This window comes from Cetorhinus maximus, chromosome 5, assembly GCF_964194155.1.
Source record: "Cetorhinus maximus chromosome 5, sCetMax3.hap1.1, whole genome shotgun sequence".
Classification (NCBI taxonomy): Eukaryota; Metazoa; Chordata; class Chondrichthyes; order Lamniformes; family Cetorhinidae; genus Cetorhinus; species Cetorhinus maximus.
Genome location: NC_135883.1, coordinates 42,450,722 through 42,472,732, shown reverse-complemented (window position 1 = coordinate 42,472,732; position 22,011 = coordinate 42,450,722). Strand labels below are relative to the sequence as shown.

At 42.8% G+C, this 22,011-nt stretch overlaps 1 long non-coding RNA gene across 2 annotated transcripts; it reads right to left on the bottom strand.

Annotated features, from left to right (window-relative positions):
* Window positions 1-193: 193 nt before the first annotated feature.
* LOC144680631 (uncharacterized) lies at window positions 194-12,835 on the bottom strand. 2 transcript variants are annotated; one of them, XR_013576590.1, is made up of 2 exons: window positions 12,702-12,834; window positions 194-334 (listed from the first exon to the last, which is right to left on the bottom strand). It is a non-coding gene; the product is annotated as an uncharacterized LOC144680631 (long non-coding RNA). The 2 variants fall into 2 exon arrangements; XR_013576589.1 differs by having other exon boundaries at window positions 199-337; window positions 12,702-12,835.
* Window positions 12,836-22,011: the final 9,176 nt, after the last annotated feature.

Sequence of the window (22,011 nt, the reverse complement as noted above, 5' to 3'; positions counted from 1 at the left end):
AAGGTCCGGTTTCGTCAAATTCTACCAACAGCAGAGTGTTTACACGTACAAAGGCTTTTGATGAAGCTCTTGACAAGCAGCAAATCTTCAATCCAGTAATACTGTGACCAACAAAAAACAGCCCACTTGGTTACCCCATCCAGATACGGTCTTCGATGAATCAATTCGCCTATTATGCCCAGCTGCTGGTAACCTGCTCTCGAGGGGTTTCTTAAGTGGAATAGCAATAGACTTTTACAGTTCACTTGTCTGCATAGACGTCGTGCTGTGCCTGGCAGTAGTCTCCACTGCCCTTCAGAAACTCCATAAATGTGCGACCTAGAACACCACAGAACTGCTGCAAACAAAGAACAGAAATATTAAATGGAATATCTGCTGGAACTTTGTGCTCTTCACTGTGCGCATTAATTTGTTCAGTTTTAAAAAAAGCAAAGACCAGCGAGTTTCAAGGTGCGTGCCCAACTTGCAATTTAAGACGGCATGAATCTGATTGCTGTACAGCCAAACCTGGCACAGGAAATACTTCACTTTTACCAGCATCTGCTCAAACTAAATCACCTCTACCAGCCTTAAATATAAATCACTCATTATCACCTGTGGCTTTCCTCGTTTTCCTGTACTCCAGGATGCCACAACTAACAATTTATAAAGATTTCAAAATGCAAACCCGTGAACTGTCAATCCCCATAAAATACAAAAACAGGCCTGGTTTTCAATGCTCAGGAGTGCAGCTTTTCAATTTAATATGGCACATTTGAATTCCATGCAAATGACCAGTCAGAACCCACACAATGTTTGTTCCTTTGGCAACAAGATGCAGGAATGTGGATTAGAAGTCACTAGGCAGGCAGGAATCAATGGAATGTAACTCTGCACATATAAATCTGCTATGTAGTTTAGACATTACATTACAAACTTAACTTTCTTCTAAACTGCACTGTGCAGTGGCAAGGAAAAAGAAGACATTCAGACAAAAATCAGTTCAGGAGACAGCATCTTATGGGTCTTTTGAATTACATGCCACAGTGGAGCAACTACGTTTCCAGGTGAGCTATATAACTACATCTCATCTAACATTAAAAACAGCCCAAGTACAGATTCCAGCCTCTCAGTACGTGCACCTTGTTTGTTAATGCAAGCGTGATTACAAAGGTCAGGACTGCACAAGGAATTTAATTCTCATGATACAAATCAGGTTGCATCACATCCAGACTAAAGCATTTGAAAAAAAATCAGCAAAGAAAATATTCACACGTAATTAAGTACTTACTTACAATAAAAGAAATAGATTAATTTATATAGGCAAATACTGCAAATTATCAGCCCAGAGGCATTGGCTGGGGGTATGGGGGCGCAGATATGTTGACCAGGGGTCCCAAGTGAACTCCCTGTTCTTTGAATAGTGCTTGGGGACACTTAATTTCTACTTAAACCACCAGATGGCACCTAGAATAGATGGGGGTAGTCATGGTTCAGCTATACAAAGCCATGTTAGATCATACCTGGAGTACTGTGAGCAGTTCAGGGCATCATGCCATAGGTGATTATATTGGCCTTCAAATGAGTACAATGTAGGTTTATTAGAATGATACCTGGATTCCAAGGGTTACGTTACAAGAGAGATTAAACAAATTAGAGTCTGCATTCCTTGGAATTTAGAAAGTTAGGGAATGATTTGGTCAAAAGCTCTCCAGATATTAAGGGAGCGACAGCAAATAGCAATTGGTGCTTCATCAATTAATTTTAAAACAGATTGATAGATTTTGTTAACCAAAGATATATTAAGGGATACGGAGCAACTGTGGGTATATGGAGTTAAGTCACAGATCAGCCATGATCGTACTGAATGGCAGAAAAGGCTTGAGGGGCTAAATAAATAGCCTACTCATGTTCCTATGTTCTTACATGTTTAGTACCTCATCTGATAGATGGATGGCAGCTCAAGGAAACCTCAAGCAGACAGTCCAATACAGAAATAGCACAACTATAATAGGCTAACCGGCTGCTTTCTGGGCTATAAACTGAGAAACTTGCAAGACTGTCACAAAACATGTAATGAATAGGTCACTAACAAAACGGTGATTGAAGCACTGGATACATATGCTTTGGATAGACGACATTGGAGGCAATATAGTCACAAAGGTCAGTGACAATTATTTCTTCAGGAGATTGAAAGCTACACAATTAACTGCAGCCTTAACTCAGTGGAGCACACTCACCTCAGCCAGAAATTGCAGGTTGCAGTCCAATTCCAAAGTGTTGGGTGCAAAATCTAGGCTGACACTCTCAATGCAGTAGAGTGGGAGTGTCATGGGTGCAATTTTTTGGATGATGCATTAAACTGAGGGCCCATGTGCACTCTCAAATGGATGTAAAATGTTCCATGGCACTATTCAAAGAGATGCCGTGCAAACATTTAGCCCTCAATCAACATCACTAAAAGATGATCTAGTTATTAAGCACATTGTTGTTCCCTGGACCTTGCAATGCACAGTGGCTGCTTTATTCCCCTACATTTACAACAGTGATTACACTTCAAAAGAAATCGACTGTTTAAAGTTTTTTGAGACACCAGAGGTCATGAAAGGCACAGTACAAATACAAGTTTCTTTCTCTCATGGCTAATACACAAGCTATGTTAGAGACCAAAGATCATGAGGAAGAAAGTTTTCTCCAAAAAAAGGGTGGATGACAATGAGACCAGGAAAGTCATTTAATGATTGATTATAAATTGGGGAACCCAAATGTATTTGCTTCATGGCTCAGTGTTCCAGAAGCTATGAGGTAGTCTTCATATCAAATTTTTATTTATAAATTACCAAGACTATGCACAGAAGCTCTAGTACCCCGGTCAACAGTGAACACAACGATCAAATATAACATGATTGAGATTCAAATAGCAAGTACTAGGAGCCAATTTTTCTTTTTAACTTGCAACAGAGCCAATTTCTTAGCAATGATAAAAAGTACCAATCGAATGAGGCAGGCTGCTCAACACAAGCAGAGAACATGTGAGTCACCTTCAAAAGCATAATGGCAAGCATAAAGCATAAATACATATCTAAAGCAAAGAAATTCAAATAGCTGAGACTCAAAAGTATCAATAAGGAAATGGTCCCTATAAATGCGACAGAACTGCTAAGAAAGTGGATCAGGCCCAACAATGAAAATATGCAAAAAGGCAGCAAGAGGCAAGAATAAAGGATGCAAAAACAGGGAAAATGCACACTAACCATCCGAAACAAGCACTACCTCAAAGCATTCAGAAAGGACCTGAATAACATGGTCTTCCCAGGCAAAGTAATGGCTAACACAAGAGAGATAAAGGTCTGATAGGACTACATACAGAGCACAAATACAGCAAGCCTCCAGGGATTGATGGTTTTTACCCCAAGTTCAGAAAGTCACACTGGAGTGATATTGACTGGAAACAGAGCAACATGGAGACCGCACTGAAAACCGATCGACAAGTCAGATCAAACAACTGAATTCAATCCTGTAAGATTGCAAAATCAGGCTTAATTTGGATTATCTAAATTTAGAAATCAGGTAGATTGGCCTGAACCCACGTTAGCTGCTATTTACTCAAAGTAGCACCCCTATACGATAAATGTGATGTCAAGATATTTCTCAACTTTACATATAGATTAAACTCTAGCCTGTAGGATTTCAGGCACATCTTGGGCATAGATAAGTTACTGGCTGAACGGTAGGAAATAAACTCAAAATCATGTGTATTCAACTACAGAGATTTAGGAAAGCATTACTTTTACTTCACATCAGATTCAACACAATTAACAGCATGTAACATGTGGGGATCCTGAACACTTTCCAAGATTCCCAAGATCAAAATCTTATTAAAATATTCTCAATATCACAAGATTCTGGGTTTACCATTCTGTAACCCCAACAGAATACAGGCTTTGTATTTCTGTTGCACAGTGCAATTTGTCCATAGAAATAAAAGGGAAAAGAAGGAATCACCTACTTATACAACAGGTAAACAAATCTAACAACTCTCAGGATAATGCGCTTGTGGCTTTATCAATAATTAAATGTTTAAGCTGCAGCAGCTAAATAGTAGAAGGTACTCCTAACCACTGTTGTGTATCTCATTTTGAGTTGAGGACCAGGGCATTGATCAGTGATGCAACCCACCCAATAAAATGCCATTTACAACTACAAGGAATGGCTGACACTTCATCTTGCACAATTAATTATTAAATTCACCAAGGTCAACTGAATATATTTTTTGAACATTCAGGACATTTGGATCATCCCAAGGTGTGGGTCAGAGTAATAAAACTATAAATATATGGTAGTAGTGGATAGACATGGAGTACAGATAAATAAGATCAGAACAGCAGCCAGACGGGCCAGAGACAAAGGGCATTGCAATATATGCAAAGTTACACTGCAATTGAATGAGATGGCAGGGCAGCATAGCAAGACAACAGTGCATGATCAATCTATGGGACAGTCTCCCTAACGAATGTGGAAGCACCTAATATTGATTCACTAGACGGATTTCTTTGAGAAAATAACATTTTGGGATAGAGTAGTTTGAGGCACAGCATGCTCGGGAGGGAAACTGTGACCTTGGGCCTCTGGTGCCCCAGCTCTCCATTGTGTCATACAACTGTCAGAATTGTAGCTTTTCATCCAGCAATCCTTATGGACATGGTAGGGGTAGGAAGAAAAGCAGTGAACAGGTTTTGGGCTAGAGAGGATCCTAGAACATACAGGATGGGCCAAAAGGCCTTCGGCCAACAAAGCAGCAGGAGTGGCAGACCAGGAGTATGCAGTAAAAACTGGAGAGGAGTGGGAAAAAAAAACCAAAACACCGCAGCTGTTGGCCTCTGATTTTAATGGCTGCATTATAGGCTGCTGTGCCTTCAGCTATCTAAGTCCCAAATTCTGGATTGTTCTGCAATGCCTCTCTGCATCCACCTTGCTCTCCTTTTAAAAACACTTAAAACCTACTTCTAACTGAATTATTGGTCACCTGCCCTAATATCTTCCTTCTGTAGTTGTGTCTAAAGTTTTGTTTCAACATTTCTATAGTGTGGAACATTTTAAAAGCACTATATAAATGCAAGCTGTCAACATTTCAGGCCTTCATCAGAATTCATCACAGACAAACAGATTAAAAGGAGGAACAGCCAAGGATCCCTCTATACCATAGCATAAAGGGCTCTCGACTGAGTCTGTTCTATTTCCTGCACTTCAGTCCTTGCCTGTTTCCAGACACTGCTGTAGAAAAGTGGAAGTCATGTAGGCAACTCTTCAACTAATGACATGTTAAGTAAATCTTGCAACAGCACTGCCAACTAACTAGTTATGCTTGGACACATGCAACTAGATTCAAACACAGTTCAATTTAAAGATAAGCATGAATCAGAACTACGGTGTAATCAGTAGGTTACGGGTCAGTGGGTGTCTGCACAGTTTTTTTTTGAAAATACAGACTTCTTCTGCAAGACAGGTTTTTACATGGACACTCCACCCAAAGCTGAATCATAAAATTGAATGAACAGTGGAGATTATTGCAAAATTTGGTATGCAAATCCATCTTCCTATGGTCATGCCTGTATCAAGTCACTTTGTAATAATTTCCACTTTGAAAGCACTGGAGCTCAAACATAACCTTCATGAATAAATATTTCCTGACGTTGAGTCACAGGGGAATTTAAAAGGTACACCTCGACCATAATCTGAAGGTACAGTCTCTACTAGCCTGACAGGGAAGTACAAAAGATTCCAGTAACCAGCTGTCATTAAAGGGAACTAAATTGTTTTTTCAAAGTTAAAGAGATTCACATACGAATACACCAAGAACAATTTGGATCAGAGTTCCATTTCCACCAGCTCGTGACTGCCTTTAAGGTTTGTCACCTGCCCTCCACAGATACTGGGGGCAAAATTAGAACAGAACAGCTGGTAAAGCAGGTCTCCATTTTAAGTTGCCTCATTCAACGTCGTTTCACTCTAACTTTGCAGATAAATTGGGCTGCATAGTAATGAACATGTGAGTATGTGCGCTTAGTGTTAGGATTTCTGTTTTCTCATTGCTTTGCACCAGGGGCTATATAGTGTCGCATGACCCAATCAACACCATTTTGGAGTGAGTGCGAGGAGAGGTGCTCAATCACACTTGAAGCAACAGCAGCTTTTTCTTAAAACTCTGCAGTACAGTTGGGTGCGAAGAATATCTATACCTATAGTATTATTCTTCAGGGGTGAAGTTGAAGCCTGGACTGCTCATTTTGTACAAAATAGATGCAGATACTGACTCTGCAATCCTATTTTAATTTTGTAGCCCAAAGTGTACCTGTTGTGGGACTTTACACCTGGTAAGGCAGGGGTGCCATTTTAAGTCAGAGAGAGGAGCATTTGCTTTCAGCTGCAGTGCTGTCCTTGGCTCAGGGCCTTCTTTTTGCAAAAATTATAACGCTTTTCAGGAGGAAAGGGGAAGCCAGCAGGTCCTAACTCTGCAATCTTCTGATTAACTTTGGAGCCATGAGTGTGACCTTTATTCAAGTCTGCATCAGGTGGAAGCAGAGGCCATTTTTTAAATTAAGGCTTGTGATTTAGTGCTTCAATCCCTTGGAATCACTCAAACATCAGTCAAAAAGCATGCAGCAAGTGACAACACTGAGTCTGCTGCAGCAAAGAAAACAAGAAAAACTAACTTTAGCAATAAAATTAGAATTTTAAAATGTTTTGAGTCTGGAGAATGAACAGTTGATAGTGGCAGAGTGCTTGGGCTTCCCCCTACAACAGTGAGAACAATCTGTGGTAAGGCTGACAAAATCAAAACATGCAAAGTAAGTACTAGCAGGCTAAGTCAGAGTAGAAGTAGCATCATAGAGAACATGGAAAGACTCTTGGCAGTCTGGATCTAAGGCCAAAACCAGCACACCGCACATCTTAGTTTGATCATCCAAGCAGAAGCTAAAACCCTATATGACGACTTATAGAACGAGTAGGTTGAGAGTTCAGTCAAAAAGTATCAGTGCTAGTCATGGATAGTTTAAGCATTTCAAAGAACGTTCCTATCTGCATAACATTAAAGTGACCAGCAAAGAGGCTAGTGCAGATACTATAGCAGCTGATGAATTCCTTCCCCACTTGACAAGAATCACTGAAGGTGCCTATTCACCCAAACATTGATGAGATGGGGCTTTATTGGAAGCGTTTTCCAAAGAAAACATTTATACCAAAGAGAAGACTACATTAGGATTTAATGCTGCCAATGATCTCCTGACTGTTCTACTTGGTGGGAGTGCTGCAACAGATTAAGTTTAAGCCCCTAATGGTGTACCAGTCTGAGACACCAAGGGCTTTGAGGTGTTATTCCAAGGAACATCTACACATCATTTGACTTTCAAATAAGAAAGCCTGGATGACAGGGGCACTCTTTAAAGAATGGTTCTTGCTGTATGCCACCACTGCTTGGAGGAAATCTTGCACCAGAGAAAATATCACCTTCAAGATATTGCTCCTCTTGGATAATTGTCCAAATCATCCTAACAACATTGATGACTTGTTTGAAACTGTGAAGGTGGTTTTCCTAAACAAAAACACCTGGAAAAACTCAGCAGGTCTGACAGCATCTGCCGAGAGAAACACAGTTAAGGTTTCAAGTTCGTATGACTCTTCAACAGTTCACAGAACTGTTGAAGAGTCATACAGACTCAAAACGTTAACTGTGTTCCTCTCCGCAGATGCTGTCAGACCTGCTGAGTTTTTCCAGGTGTTTTCGTTTTGGATTTCCAGCATCTGCAGTTTTTTGCTTTTATCAAGGCGGTTTTCCTGCCACCCAACATTACTTCATTGATACAGCCCATGGATCAGGGAGCAATAGCAGCATTCAAGGCTTACTACCTATGCTGTACCTACTCCCAGCTCATCAAGGCAACAGATGGCAAGGATGGAGTTACATCATTGTGTATGAGGTGTCAGCTGTGGCTCAGTTCATAGCACCCTCACCTTTGAGTCAGAAGGTTGTGGGTTCATGTCCCACTCCAGGACTTTGAACAAAAAAAAAGTCAAGAACTGTGAATGTACTCGAAAGAGTTACATCATTGTGTATGGATGGTGTGGTGGAAAGTGTGGCCCGAGTGTGTCAGCGACCAAGGAGGGCTTCAGGACACTGTCCCCAAAATTCAGTGTGAAACTATCTCCCTGGCAAGGGAAGTTGGTTGTAATGAAGTGAGGAGGCATACATGGTGAAATTGCTCAAGTCCCATGGAGAGGAATTGTTCAATGAAGATTCAATGCAACCAGAGAGCCAATGAGCTGAAGAGGAAGATTATACTGAACCACCACCCCCTAGGGTTTCATCAACGAAACAACTGTCCAACTCATCAAAGAGGCAATGGAAATCTTCACCAAGGATGATCCAAACAGTGCCAAAGAGCACACAGTGATCAATGCTGCAAGATCTACCAACAAAAGAAAACCATCCAACTGCCCTAGGACAAAATTTTCAAAGTCTTCATGAAAATCCTGGCCCTTCGCCCCATTAACACCACCAGGACTTAGCTGTTCAATCTCTACTGCCTTCAATTCAAAATCAAAGTTACTCCAACTTCAGTCATTGAGCTTTTGTATGCAGAAGGCACTTGTGTCTCAGCTCACTCAAAGCATGAGAAAATGGGCCTTTCACTAAACACCTGCAAACCAGCCTTCTTCCAACCAGCACTCATAGGATAATGCCAACCACCACCCCAAATAAATGAAGAACAATGGTGAGATCTTGGAAAATGCGGACCATTTTCCAAATCTTACAAACCTCCTCAAGGAAGGTAGACATAAACAATAAAGTTCATCATTGTCTCCAACATGCCAACTCAACCTTTGGCCAACTGAGAATAAGAGAATTTGAGGGCCAGGATCTCAAACTCGAGACTAAGGTCATGGTTCACCAGGCAGTAGTGATTCCCACGCTCTTACCTAGGTTTGATTCTTGGACAACCTGCAACAGGCATCTCAAAACACTACCAGCAGTGCCTTAGCAAGATCCTCCAAATCCAGTGGCGAGAAAGGGGGTCCAACATCAGGGCCCTCTTCCAAGACAACATGCTTACACTCAAAGTCACCTGCACTGAAACACTTTCCTTCTCAGCATCCCTGAAGTGATCAAACATCCCCACTGATTCATTGTGACTGACCAAAATGGGGAAGCTTCATTCGGGAAGGCACCAAACACATTGAGCGACTTTGTCAGAAACATGCAGAGGCAAAGACAAGGCGTCGGAGAGAGTTCAAAAATCTCCAAACAACTCATCTACCTGACCCTCCAAGCGACACCTGCCCCACATGTAGCAGAGTCTGCAGATCGCTCATTGGACTTATCAGTCATCTCAGAACCCATCCAACTGAAGGGGAAGCAAGTCATCCTCGATCCCAAGGGACTGCCTAAGAAGAAACAGAGGCTGCTGAGTGTATCTAATTTGAACTTATTCAGTATTTTTTATATTTAGTCATTTATTTTACATGTTATTTCAGCTAGGAATGCACAGTATTGTACATTGTGTTTTTTTTCCCCGGGCAAGAAATATCCAAAAGAACCCAGGCAAGAAATGTCCAAAAGAACCTAACTCTGGTTTTAACACTGATTCCTATGGGAACCCGTGATACATTTGAAGTTGTTTCACTTAAAGTCACGATTTTAAGGAACTCAACCACAACTTTAAGGGAAAATGACTGAAGTCAATTGACATCACGCGATTTTTTTTTTTGTTCCATTAATGTCAAAGCAGTCAAGTTATTTAAGTTATGGACTCAATAACACCCATTTTGCATTGCCACCCAACACATTTCCACCCTCAATGAATTGTTACTGCAATCCATTTCCACACTGATTCACTTCAACAGTGTGCATCAGCAGCATGTTGTCTGAGGTGCAGCACAGCCCAACCCTGATATTATTCAAGCAGTGACAGATGCCCCTATCCTACAGCAGCTGTTGCATATTCAGCAAGCCTTCCTTCCCTCACTAACCTGGGCTTTGGAAGCCAATTGCAGCATCAGCTGAAAATTCAGCCAACATGCTCAGGACAGAGCTGGAGGCCTTTCTGGTTTGGTTTGGGTAGGTAGTACAGCCACACAGCCAACAGGGAAACAAGCCTCACTTCTACAAATCTCTCTTCCCACCCCCACTGCCCAAATTAGGTACAATGCTTGTACCTTGAACAATTTGTATCTTACAATAGCAGCCACTCAATAGACATTAGTCTGCACAGTTCAATACCAGCACGGCATTCATCAGCTAAACCTTTGGAGCAGCAACCCCAAAAGATGAAACAGAACATTGTACTATTATGTCTCTGCTGTTTGTCAAATGTCCAAAACAGTAACTGGTAAATAGGAGGTTGTATGCATATATCTGTTTGAAAATCTTATAGAGTGCTGCAGGGCAACAGAAACAACAGCAAAAAGTTCTAGAATTGGAGGATAATGCTGCTTCAGTTGCATGTTAGCAGTACAGTGGTTTTAAATAACTCTTAGAACATTCATGTCCCAAATGCAGATTTGCAGCACCCAAATTTTGTAACTGGTTCAAAAAATAATGTTCCACTGATGCAGGGCCAGCTGAAGAATATATCCTTTAAAATTCAAACAGATGGAAAGATACAGATCAGTGGGTAGTTATGATTTGCCATCTGTGGTGGCCATTAACCCCCACACCACCACCAATAAATGTACACATCTTGCACACAACTGCAGGCTCCAAGTTTGTAGCTGTCAGCACTGCAGAATTTGTGCACCCATTACATGCAAAGCTGTTCCGACGAACTGTTAGAACTGCAAAAAACTAACCATTTCCTGAAAGTGACCCAAGCAATTAATTAGAAATCAGTCCAATAATATTGGTTGATGTAATCCAAAGGAGAACTTTTTAGATTTAGCAGAAAGGAACTGCCTTCCTTGATCCTCCTGCAAGGCAGCTACAGCTCACAGGCAGTTTGAAAAGAGCTTCAGTTGGTATAAGCCACAATAGAAGGGCAGTATAATACCAAGACTTAAGCAGAGTGCAACAGGTGTTTGGCCCAGGCAGGTTTAATTTTCTTACAGCAGCTAAATTCAAAGAGTTTTTAAAACTGTCAAATGCACTCACTTATCATACACACAAACTAGAATAAAATCAAGGATTTGCACTGTTGCAATGTTGATCAGAACCACCCATTCTGAACGAAGCTAGTGAGCGGTCAACATTAAAATCTCCACTCAAGAAGCTTAGCTACATACTTGCATTAACTGCACATTTAATCTCAATGCCGCCATGTGATTTTACATGCTGTGTTCTGAAGCTTGCTGTTGGTTAATCCCTCAAACACTGAGCCTGCTGCTTTTCACAATGTGCAAACCTCGCCTGAAAAACTTTCAGGGTGGCACGGACAAGTAGCGGTGTTCGCCCAAAGGACCCATGTGGACTCCTATAGTGCCTATCACCATCTCAGGATACCCCAAAAGTTCATTGCAACTGGTAAGGCATATTCTGAAGTGCAGTGAATCCATGCACGCAAGATACCACAGGCTGCAAGCTGATAAGCACCTAAAGGATGGCAGACGAATCTCTGACCCAGAATTCAGATTTAGTAAAAAGATGGCAAGGAGGTCAGGAATTAAAAAATATTCCCATTGTTGCTATGTTAAAAGGGGGCGGGGTGTGGGGAGAGGCAGACTGGCAACTAATTTGCACACAGGAAGATCCCAGACTGCAAGGAGCTAAATACCTAAAGGATGGCAGGCGCATCTCTGATCTGCAAATTGGGTTTAGTAAAAGGGATGGCAAGAGAGGATCAGTAGTTGCAAGATTAAGGACAGTTGGAGGGGAGGGGAGGGGTAAGGGTTGGGTGGAAGAAAACCTGACAACTAATCTGCGCACAGCAGGATCCCACAGACAGCTAAGGCCACCAGGGGTTAAAATGTCTCTGGCTAATGTGACAGAGGAGGGGAGAGGAGAGATGGATCACTGGGATCCTCCCCTGCCTCTGGCGTGTCCTCTTCAGCTGCAGCGGGACATCCAAACCCACCCGACACAATGGGCGCATTTCCCTCCCCCACCCCACCCCAGGCTGCAGGAGCCTCAAATGATGAGTCGGGGGTAAGGCTGAGAAGGGTGGGCGGGGGTGCAGGGGGGACGGAAGAGGAGAGAAGGGGAGCCCCTCAGTCAAAAAGAGAGAGAGGGGGCGAGGTCGGAATCGGACCAAGGCTTCCAGGCGCCACGTTTATTGAAGCAAGAGGAGCCATTTTGGTGGCGGCGGCGGCGAGGGAAGGAGACAGGAAGCCGGGCTTGTCTTCTTCCTTCCAACCTCCCACCGGCTCCTGTGTAAAGCTGGGAGAGGAGGTAACCATATTACCCCCCACCCCAAACACACCGAATGAACAGGGGGAGGGGAGGGGTGGGGGGGGGGGGGGGGGTTCCCGCAGCCGCCTCCCATCCCCCCCACCCCCCCCCCCCCCCCGCCGCCGCCGAAGATTAAGGCGACGACGGCTCCTATTGAAGGGGAAGGGGGGGGGGGGGGGTTAGTTAGAAGAGGAGAGAGAGGGGCGGGAATGACCGTTAATCCCCTCGAGCCCCGAGCGCGCGCGCGCCGCTCCCCCTACCCAGCACCCCAACCCGGGCGGGGTGACAGTGCGCGTGTGCGGCGGCGCGTGGCGAGGGGGAGGAGAGGGGGTCGCGGACTTACAGGGATGTGCTTACTCATTGAAGAATGAGTCTCGCTCAGGCGCTCCGCTCTGCTCCACGCTGCCCAGACGGTCCGGTGCTCCTGAAGCTCTCGCTCTTTCTCTCTTGTCCCACCCCCCTGTCTATATATAGATAGATATATATATTAACGTGTGTGCGTGCGTCAGTCTCCAGCTCTCCCTTTTCTTTTTCCCCCCCCACGTCCGTCCCAGGCTCCGGCGTCGATGCCCGCCCCCGGCTGCCAGCCCGCCTCTTTTATAACCTCTCCTCGGGCTGCTGACGTCAGCGACGCGTCACCCAGCTGACCGCTCGGCCAATCGGAAAGGGGAGAGGCAGCCGGCGCGAGCCGGTTCGCGCAGGACAGGCACGCCCCTCTGCCCCTCCCCTCCCCTCCCCCCCCCAACCTGGGGGCTGCTGTGCAGAGTTAGGCTTCACACTGGCGAAATGCTAATTACTATTAAACAAAGAGAAATAAGAGACACCGTGTCTGTCACAACCTCAGGGCTCCCCTAAAGTGTTTTACTTTTGAAGTGTGGCCACTATTTGTCACGTAGGAAATGCAGCAGCCAATTGGTGCACGGTAAGATCCCATATTAAGCAATGAGGAAAGGAACACAATCTGGCATAGAAGCAAAATACTACAGATCCAAATGCATTGCAAGCAGTCCAGAGTACTAGACTAATACCTGGAATGGGCAGGTTGTCTTCTGAGGAAGGATTGGACAGACTAGGCTTGTATCCGCTGGAGCTTAGAAGAGTAAGAGGCGACTTAATTGAAACATATACGATCCTGAGGGGACTTGACAGGATGGATGTGGAAAGGATGTTTCCTGTTGTGGGAGAATCTAAAACTAGGGGGCCCCTGTTTAAAAATAAGGGGTCGCTCATTTAAGACAGATGAGGGGAAATTCTTTCTCTCAGAGGGTTGTGAATCTTTGGAACTCTCTTCCTCAAAAGGTGGTGGAAGCAGAGTCTTTGAATATTTTTAAGGCAGAGCTAGATAGATTCTTGATTAATAAGGGGGTAAAAAGTTATCAGGGTAGGTAGGAATGTGGTGTTGAGATTACAATCAGATCAGCCATGATCTTATCGAATGGCGGAGCAGGCTCCAGGGGCCGAGTGGCCTACTCCTGCTCCTTGTTCGTATGTTTGTATGCTGAAGATCTCGAATTGAGAACAGAAAATGCTGGAAAACCCAGCAGATAAGGCAGCCATCTGTGGAGAGAGAAAGAGAGTTAACTTTTCAAGTCCAATAAGACTCTTCAGAACTGAGTTCCATGTCTGGGTTGGGTGAGGTTTCCTGTGTTGAATCAAATTAATCTGCAGGCTCGACTCCTGGGAACTCTTCGAAACATTAACACTCTTTCTCTCTCCGCACTTGGTGCCAGATAACCTGATGTAGTGATGTTGGCTGATTGAAGAATATAGGCTAGGAAGCTGGGGAGAATTTGTTTGCTCTTATTCAAAATGGAGTCATGGGATTTGTTATGCCCAGCTGAGAAAGCAGGTGAGGCTTCCTGTTAACATCGCATACAAAATGATGTAGAATTTCCTCAGTGCCACATTGAACTGTCGGGTTGGATTATGTGGTCAAGTGGCTGGAGTGGGACTTGAACCCACAACCTTCTCACTTAATAAGAGTGCTACCCACTGAGCCACAGCTAACATATAGCAATATAACTTGCAGAGGAAAAATAATTTTAATTGAAACTGTGTTTTAGTAAAGGTGTTTTTTTTCAGACTTTCTGTTAAATTGTTCACATCAATATATGAATAGAAGGCTAAAAAACATTTTTCAGGCACAATGAGCTTTCTCCATTTAACTAATAATGCAATCCCGCATTCTGTTCATCCATTTTTAGTAACCGGGGGAGGCAGAAAATAGGGAGAAATGCGGCAAATTTGCAAAAAATTCCAGTGTTTCTTCTTTGACTTCCTAAGACAATCAAGCAAAGATCCAAGGGACTGCAGTAGCCTATAATCTGTCATAATCTCAACTAACTAGCAATTTACCCATTATAACTGGAAACACCCTTTCTTTAAAGGACTGTAGTAATCCCATTTTCAACATGCCTTGGCAAGGTGTTCCATTGGGAAAATAAATAATTCCTGACATCTAAGCTAACTGTGGCTATGGATTTTATAGGAATAGCTCCCTGTCCCCCCATTCTTACCCATTTGAAATAATCTATCTGCCCATATTGATGTCAGTGAGCAGGTTATTGCTAAGCAAGTGCTGCTTGATCGCGCTGTTGATGACCCCTTCCATTACTTTACTGATGATGGAGAGTAGACTTGATGGGGGTGGTAATTGGTCAGGTTGGATTTGTCCTGCTTTTTGTGTTTCTACATAGCTGGGTAGACGCCAGTGTTGTCTCAAGAACTAGAGGACACAGATTTAAGGTAATTGACACAAGAAACAGTGGAGACATGAGGAGAAACTTTTTCAGGCTGCGAGTGGTTAAGATCTGGAATGCGTGACAGAGAGTGTGATGGAGGCAGGTTCAATTGAGGCATTCAGGATGGAAATGAATTGTCTGAAAAGGGAGAATGTGCAGGGTTATGGTGGAAAGTGGGGCAATGGCACTAAGTAAATTGCTTATTCAGAGAGCCAGTGCAGACACATCGGGTCAAATGATTAAAGAGCGCAGAGAGAGAAGCGAGGGTCCATTAAAGAGTGCGAAGAGAGAGGCGAGAGTTCAGACAAGAGCACAGAGAGAGAGGAGAGACCATGAAAGAATGCGGAGAGAGAGATGAGAGACCATTAAAGAGCACGAGAGGGAAAAGAGCGCAAAGAGTAGCTGATTGGTGAGTAGGATTGGTGAGTATTTTTAGTCTTTAAAGTAAAAATGAGGTCTTTAGTTTGTGTTTGGGTCTCTTTTTTTTTCTTTTTCTTAAAAATTGCTTGTTAAGTATAGGATTGATACTGGTGTGTAAAAAGATAATTACAATAAAGTGTAAAGAGCAGGGGATTCCTCAAGTGTAAAGAGCAGAGATACTAGAGTAATTAATTAATTAATTAAATAAATAAAATATGATAGCGATGACAGGGTAGGTGATGTGTTGCGGCTGCAGCATGTGGGAGCTGCTGGACATCAAGGTGATCCAGAGCAAACACATCTGTAATAAGTGTTTGCAACTCGAGGAACTTCGAATCCAAGTTAAGGAGCTGGAATCTGAGCTGCAGATATTGCACCACATTAGGAAGGGGGAAAATTACCTGGACACTTAGCTCCAGGAGGCGGTCACATCCCTCAGATTAGGTAATTCAAATTTGGTTTGTGATCACAGACAGGAGGGTGTGACTGCAGGTGAAGCAGGTACGGGGACCCAGGGAGTAGCATTCGAGGAGCCTTGGCCCCTGCAACTGTCCAACAGTTATGAGGATCTTACAAGCTATGTGGACGAGAGTGGGGACTGCAGAGAGGATGAGCAAACTGACCACGGCACCATGGTATAGGGAGACATTCAAGTGGATGGAGGAAATACGAATGTAGTCGTGGTGGGGGACAGTGTAATTAAGGGGGTAGATTCTGTTCTCTGCAGCCATGAGCATCAGTCCCGGAGGCTGTGTTGCCTGCCAATTGCCAGGGTTAAGGACATCTCCTCAGAGCTAGAGAGGAACTTGGAGTATGAGGGGGGGGGATCCAACTGTTGTCATCCCTATTGATACCAACAACATTGGTAGAACTAGAAAGGAGGTTCTGCTGAAAGAATTTGAACAGTTAGGAGCTAAATTAAAAAGTAAAGCCTCTAAGGTAATAATCTCGGGAATACTACCTGAGCCACGAGCAAACTGGCATAGGGTAAATAAAGTCAAGGAGTTAAATGCGTGGCTCAAAGATTGGTGTGGGAGGAATGGGTTTCAGTTCATAGGGCAATGGCACCAGTACTAGGGTAGAAGGGAGCTGTTTCGGTGGGAGGGGCTTCACTTGAAACGTGCTGGGACCAGTGTCCTAGCGAATCAAATAACTAGGGCTGTAGAGAGGGCTTTAAACTAAATAGAGGGCGGGGTGGGGGGGCATTCTGGAGAGGGGATATGTAGGCTTACAAAGCAAGAGGATATGGCAGCATTGCAGGGCTGCTATTTAGGTAATGATATTTAGAGTATGACAGGAAGGGACAGAGTGTACAAACATTAAAAAGCAGCAGAAAATACAGTCAAAGGAGGAAAAAATTGTAAAAAGGTAAAATTTATGGCTCTTTACTTGAATGCACGTAGCATTTGGAACAAAATAAATGAATTAACGGTACAAATAAAGGTTAATGGGTATGATCTTATAGCCATTACGGAGACAGGGTTACAAGGAGATCAAACCTGGGAACTAAATATTCAGAGGTATGTGACTTTTCGAAAAGACAGGCAGGAAGGAAAGGGTGGTGGGGTAGCTTTGTTAGTACGAGATGGAATAAGTACGATAGCAAGAAATGATCTTGGATCGGAAAATGTAGAATCCATATGCGTGGAGGTAAGAAATAACAAGGGGAAGAAGACACTGGTGGGAGTAGTTTATTGGTCCCCTAACAGTAGCTATACTGTAGGACAGAGAATAAATCAGGAGTTAATGAGGGCATGTAAAAAAGGCAGAACATTAATCATGGGTGACTTTAATCTTCGTATATATTGGGAAAATCAGATTAGCAGAGATAGCCATGAGCAAGAATTCATAGAGTATATTCGGTATAGTTTCCTAGAACAATATGTTGTGGATCCAACCAGGGGTCAGGCTATTTTGGATCTGGTAATGTGTAATGAGGCAAGTTTAATGAATGATCTCAGAGAAAAAGATCCCCTTGAAACAGTGACCATAACATGGTAGAGTTTAGCATTCAGTTTGAGAGTGGGAAATTTGGGTCAGAAACAGCTGTGCTAAGTTTCAATATGGGTAATTACAAAGGAATGAGGTCAGCATTGGCTGGAATGGACTGGAAACGGAGTTCAGCAGTAAAGACGGTTGATAACAATGGCAGATGTTTAAGAAAATAGTTCAAGACTCACAAAATGATACATCCTAGAGAGAGAGAAGGATTCTAAGAAGGGGATAAATCAAAACATGGTTAACCAAGGAAGTTAAGGATAATATCAAATTGAAAGAAAAAACATACAATGTAGCAAAGATTAGCGGCAAGCCAGAGGATTGGGAAAGTTTTAAAAACCAACAAAAGATGACCAAAAAAATAATAGAAGGAGAAAATAAACTTTGAGAGTAAAGTAGCAAGTAATATAAAAATGGACCGTAAGAGCTTCTTTATTTATATAGAAAGGAAGAGAGAGGCCAAAGTAAACATAGGCCCCTTAGAGAATGAGGCTGGGAAAATAATAATGGGGAACCAGGAAATGGCAGAAGAATTGAATAAATACTTTGCATCAATCTTCATGGTAGAAGACACTAATAGCATACCAAAAGTACTAAATAATCAAGGGGCAAAAGGGGTTGGGGGGAGGAAATAAATACAATAACTATCACTAGAGAAAAAGTACTAGGGAAACTAATGGGGTTAAAGGCTGATAAGTCCCCTGGACCTGATGGGTTGCATCCTAGTATATTGAAGGAAATAGCTACAGAGATAGTGGATGCACTGGTAGTAATCTTCCAAAAATCCTTAGATTCTGGAAAAGTCCCAGAAGATTCAAAAACTGCCAATGTAACTCCCTTATTCAAAAGGGAGGGAGACAAAAAATCAGGAGAATATAGGCCAGTTAGCTTAACATCCATCATGGGGAAAATATTAGAGTCTATTATAAAGGATGTAATAGCAGAGCATTTAGAAATGCATAATATAATCAAGCAGAGACAGCATGGATTCATGAAGGGGAAATCATGCCTGACAAATTTATTAGAATTCTTTGAGGAGGTAACAAGCAGGATAGATAAAGGGGAACCAGTAGATGTAATATATTTGGATTTCCAGAAGGTGTTCGATAAGGTACTGCACATAAGGCTACTTAGTAAGATAAGAGCCCATGGTGTTAGGGGTAGTATATTAGCATGAATAGAGGATTGGCTAACTAACAGAAGACAGAGAGTTCGAATATGGGGAACATTTTCAGGATGGCAACCTGTAACTAGTGGAGTGCCACAGGGATCAGTGCTGGAGCCACAATTATTTACAATATATATTAATGACTTAGATGAGGAAAGTGAATGTACTATCGCCAAGTTTGTGGATGACACAAAAATAACTGGGAAGACAAGCGGTGAGATAGACAGGTTAAGTTAGTGAGCAAAAACTTGGCAGATGGAATATAATATGGGAAAATGTGAGGTTATGCATTTTGGCAGGAAGAATAGAGGAACTGAATATTATTTAAACTACAGAAAGCTGCAGCATAGAGGGATTTGGGAGTCATTGTGCATGAATCCCAAAAAAGCTAACATACAAGTTCAGCAGGTAATAGGGAAGGCAAATGGAATGTAGGCCTTTACTTCAAAGGGAATGGAGTTTAATAACAGGGAATAAAAGCAAAAAACTGTGGATGCTGGAAATCCAAAACAAAAACAAAAATACCTGGAAAAACTTAGCAGGTCTGGCAGCATCTGTGGAGAGGAGCACAGTTAACGTTTCGAGTCCGCATGACTCTTCTGTTGAAGAGTCATGCGGACTCGAAACGTTAACTGTGCTCCTCTCCACAGATGCTGCCAGACCTGCTGAGTTTTTCCAGGTAGTTTTGTTTTGATAACAGAGAAGTCTTGCAATAACTATACAAGGCCACACCTAGAATACTGTGAACAGTTTTGGTCCCCTTATCTCACGAAAGATATACTGGCATTGGAAGCAGTCCAGAGAAGGTTCACTGGGTTGATCCCGGGTATGGAGGGATTTTCTTATGCGGAGAGGTTGAGTAGGTTGGCCTGTACTCATTGGAGTTTAGAAGAATGAGAAGCGACCTTATTGAAATATATAAGATTCTTAGGGGACTTGACAGGGTAGATGCTGAGAGGTTGTTTCCCCTTGTGGGAGAGTCTAAGATCAGAGGGCATAATCTCAGAGTAAAGGGTCGCTCATTTAAAACAGAGATGAGGAAGAATTTCTTCTCTCAGAGGGTAGTGAATCTGTGGAATTCTTTACTGCAGAGGGCTATAGAGGCTGGGTCGTTAAGTATATTCAAGGCTGAGATAGACGGATTTTTAATTACTAAGGGAATCAAGGGGTATGGGGAAAAGGCAGGAAGGTGGAGTTGAGGATTATCAGATCATTGAATGGCATGGCAGACTTGATTGCCCGAATGGCCTTGTTCTGCTCCAACTCCTTATGTTCTTATGGCATCCTTCTGTGCTGTATAATTCTGTGATTCTGTGATTTGTGTTTTTTAAAGGAAAAGTGCATGAGTCCCAAAATTAGATACACAAAACATTGGCAAAAATCCTTGAATCCTAATTTGATATTCTGCAAAGACAGATTTGCATTTATCCAATGCTTTTCACCAACTCAGGAGCTCACAAGAATGGTTTACAACCAATGAAGTACTTTTGTGGGGCAGTCACTAATGTAATGCTGGAAACTTGGCAGCCAATTTGTACACAGCCAGCTCCCGCAAACAGCAATCTAATAATGACCTAACTGTTTTAATGATGTTGAATGAGGATAAAATATTGGCCAGGACACCAGTTAGAACTCCCCTTCTCTTTTAAGTAATATCATAGGATATTTTATATCCACATCAGAGGGCAGACAGCGTCTCGGTCTAATGTCTCATTCAGAGATGACAATTCTGCCAATGCAGCATTCCCTCAGTTGCACTGAAGTGTCAGTCTGAATAACGCGCTCAAGCAATTGTAGGCTTGTCCGATTGATTTTACAAATAAGTTTTCACAATTAACTATACCTGACCAAATTAAACAAGGAGAGAGAAATACAGACATTAACATTATCAATGTAATTGGTCTAAAAATAATTACCATATCTGCAAAATGGCCCTGTCTAGGACTGGATTGTTCACATTAGTACATTCCAATTTTAATAGGCATGAAGTTAGAAACAATGTTCAACTGCAGGTCATTGAATAGGCCGTTGGGAAGCCTAGAAATTTTCTCAACATTATTTTTTTACGCTGTAATTAGATCCAAGCTGATTGGTGAAGCTGAAACTAAGTCACAGAGCTTTTCTTTATCGAGAGCTTATTGACTTGTTCAGTCTCACAGCTCTCTTCCCACTCAATCCAGTGTCCCAGCTATCCCGTAGTTATATGTGCTCAAAGACAATTTATACCCATCAACTGTTTCTCTTAACCGTAACAATGTAATTAACATTGTGAAACCTCCTCAACAATGTAATTGACAAGAAATTAACAGTAATTCCTGCCACCTCAGGAAAAGGAAATCAAGAAATCGGCTCTCACTCTGACTGCCGGTGCATGCATGGTTTCTCCAGCTGCTTATATCACTATTGTGCGTCTACTGCCCGCCATCTGTTTCCTGAAACCTCCTGCTCTTGACTCTTCGCCACTCCCTTCCACTCCCTGCTACCCACCCCCAACCACTGCCCACCGCATCCTCCCTCTCACTCCTTGTCGCATACTCTTTCCCACCACTTGCTCCGTCTTCTGCTCCCCACTGGCTGGTTCCTCTTACTGCCCACTGCATGCTGCCTCACGGTCCCCACCGCACGCTTTCTCCTGCTGCTCGTTCCCTGCTGTCCATTCCCTGCCCACTGCTGGCTGTTCCCTCCCAGTCCCCGCTGCCCATTCAGTTGCTTCCAATTTTCTATGCCACATTACTGGCTGCCATTCCTTTAGCTATCTGAATTATAGAATGTTTGCAGCACAGAAGGAGGCCATTTGGTGTGCTGTGTCTGTGTCAGTTCTTTGCAAGAGCCACTCAGCTAACCCCACTTCCTTAAAGCCCTTCAAATGTTTTTGCTTCAGGTGCTTATCCAATTCCCTTTTGAAAACCATGATTCAGGGGAAGCAATGGCATAGTGGTATTGTTGCTAGACTAGTAATCCAGAGACCCAGGGTAATGCTCTGGGGACCTGGGTTCAAATCCCACCATGGTAGATGGTGGAATTTGAATTCAATAAAAACCTGGAATTAAAAAGTCTAATGATGACCATGAAATCATTGTTGATTGTTGTAAAAACCCATCTGGCTCACTAATGTCCTTTACGGAGAGGAAATCTGATGTATTTACCTGGTCTGGCCTACATTTGACTCCAGTCCCACAGCAATGTGGTTGACTCTTAAATGCCATGAACAAGGACAATTAGGGATGCGTAATAAATGCTGTCCTGGCCAGTGACACCCACATTCAATGAATAAAAAAAAAAATTGAATCTGCCTCCACTACACTTTCCATTCCAGATCCTAACAA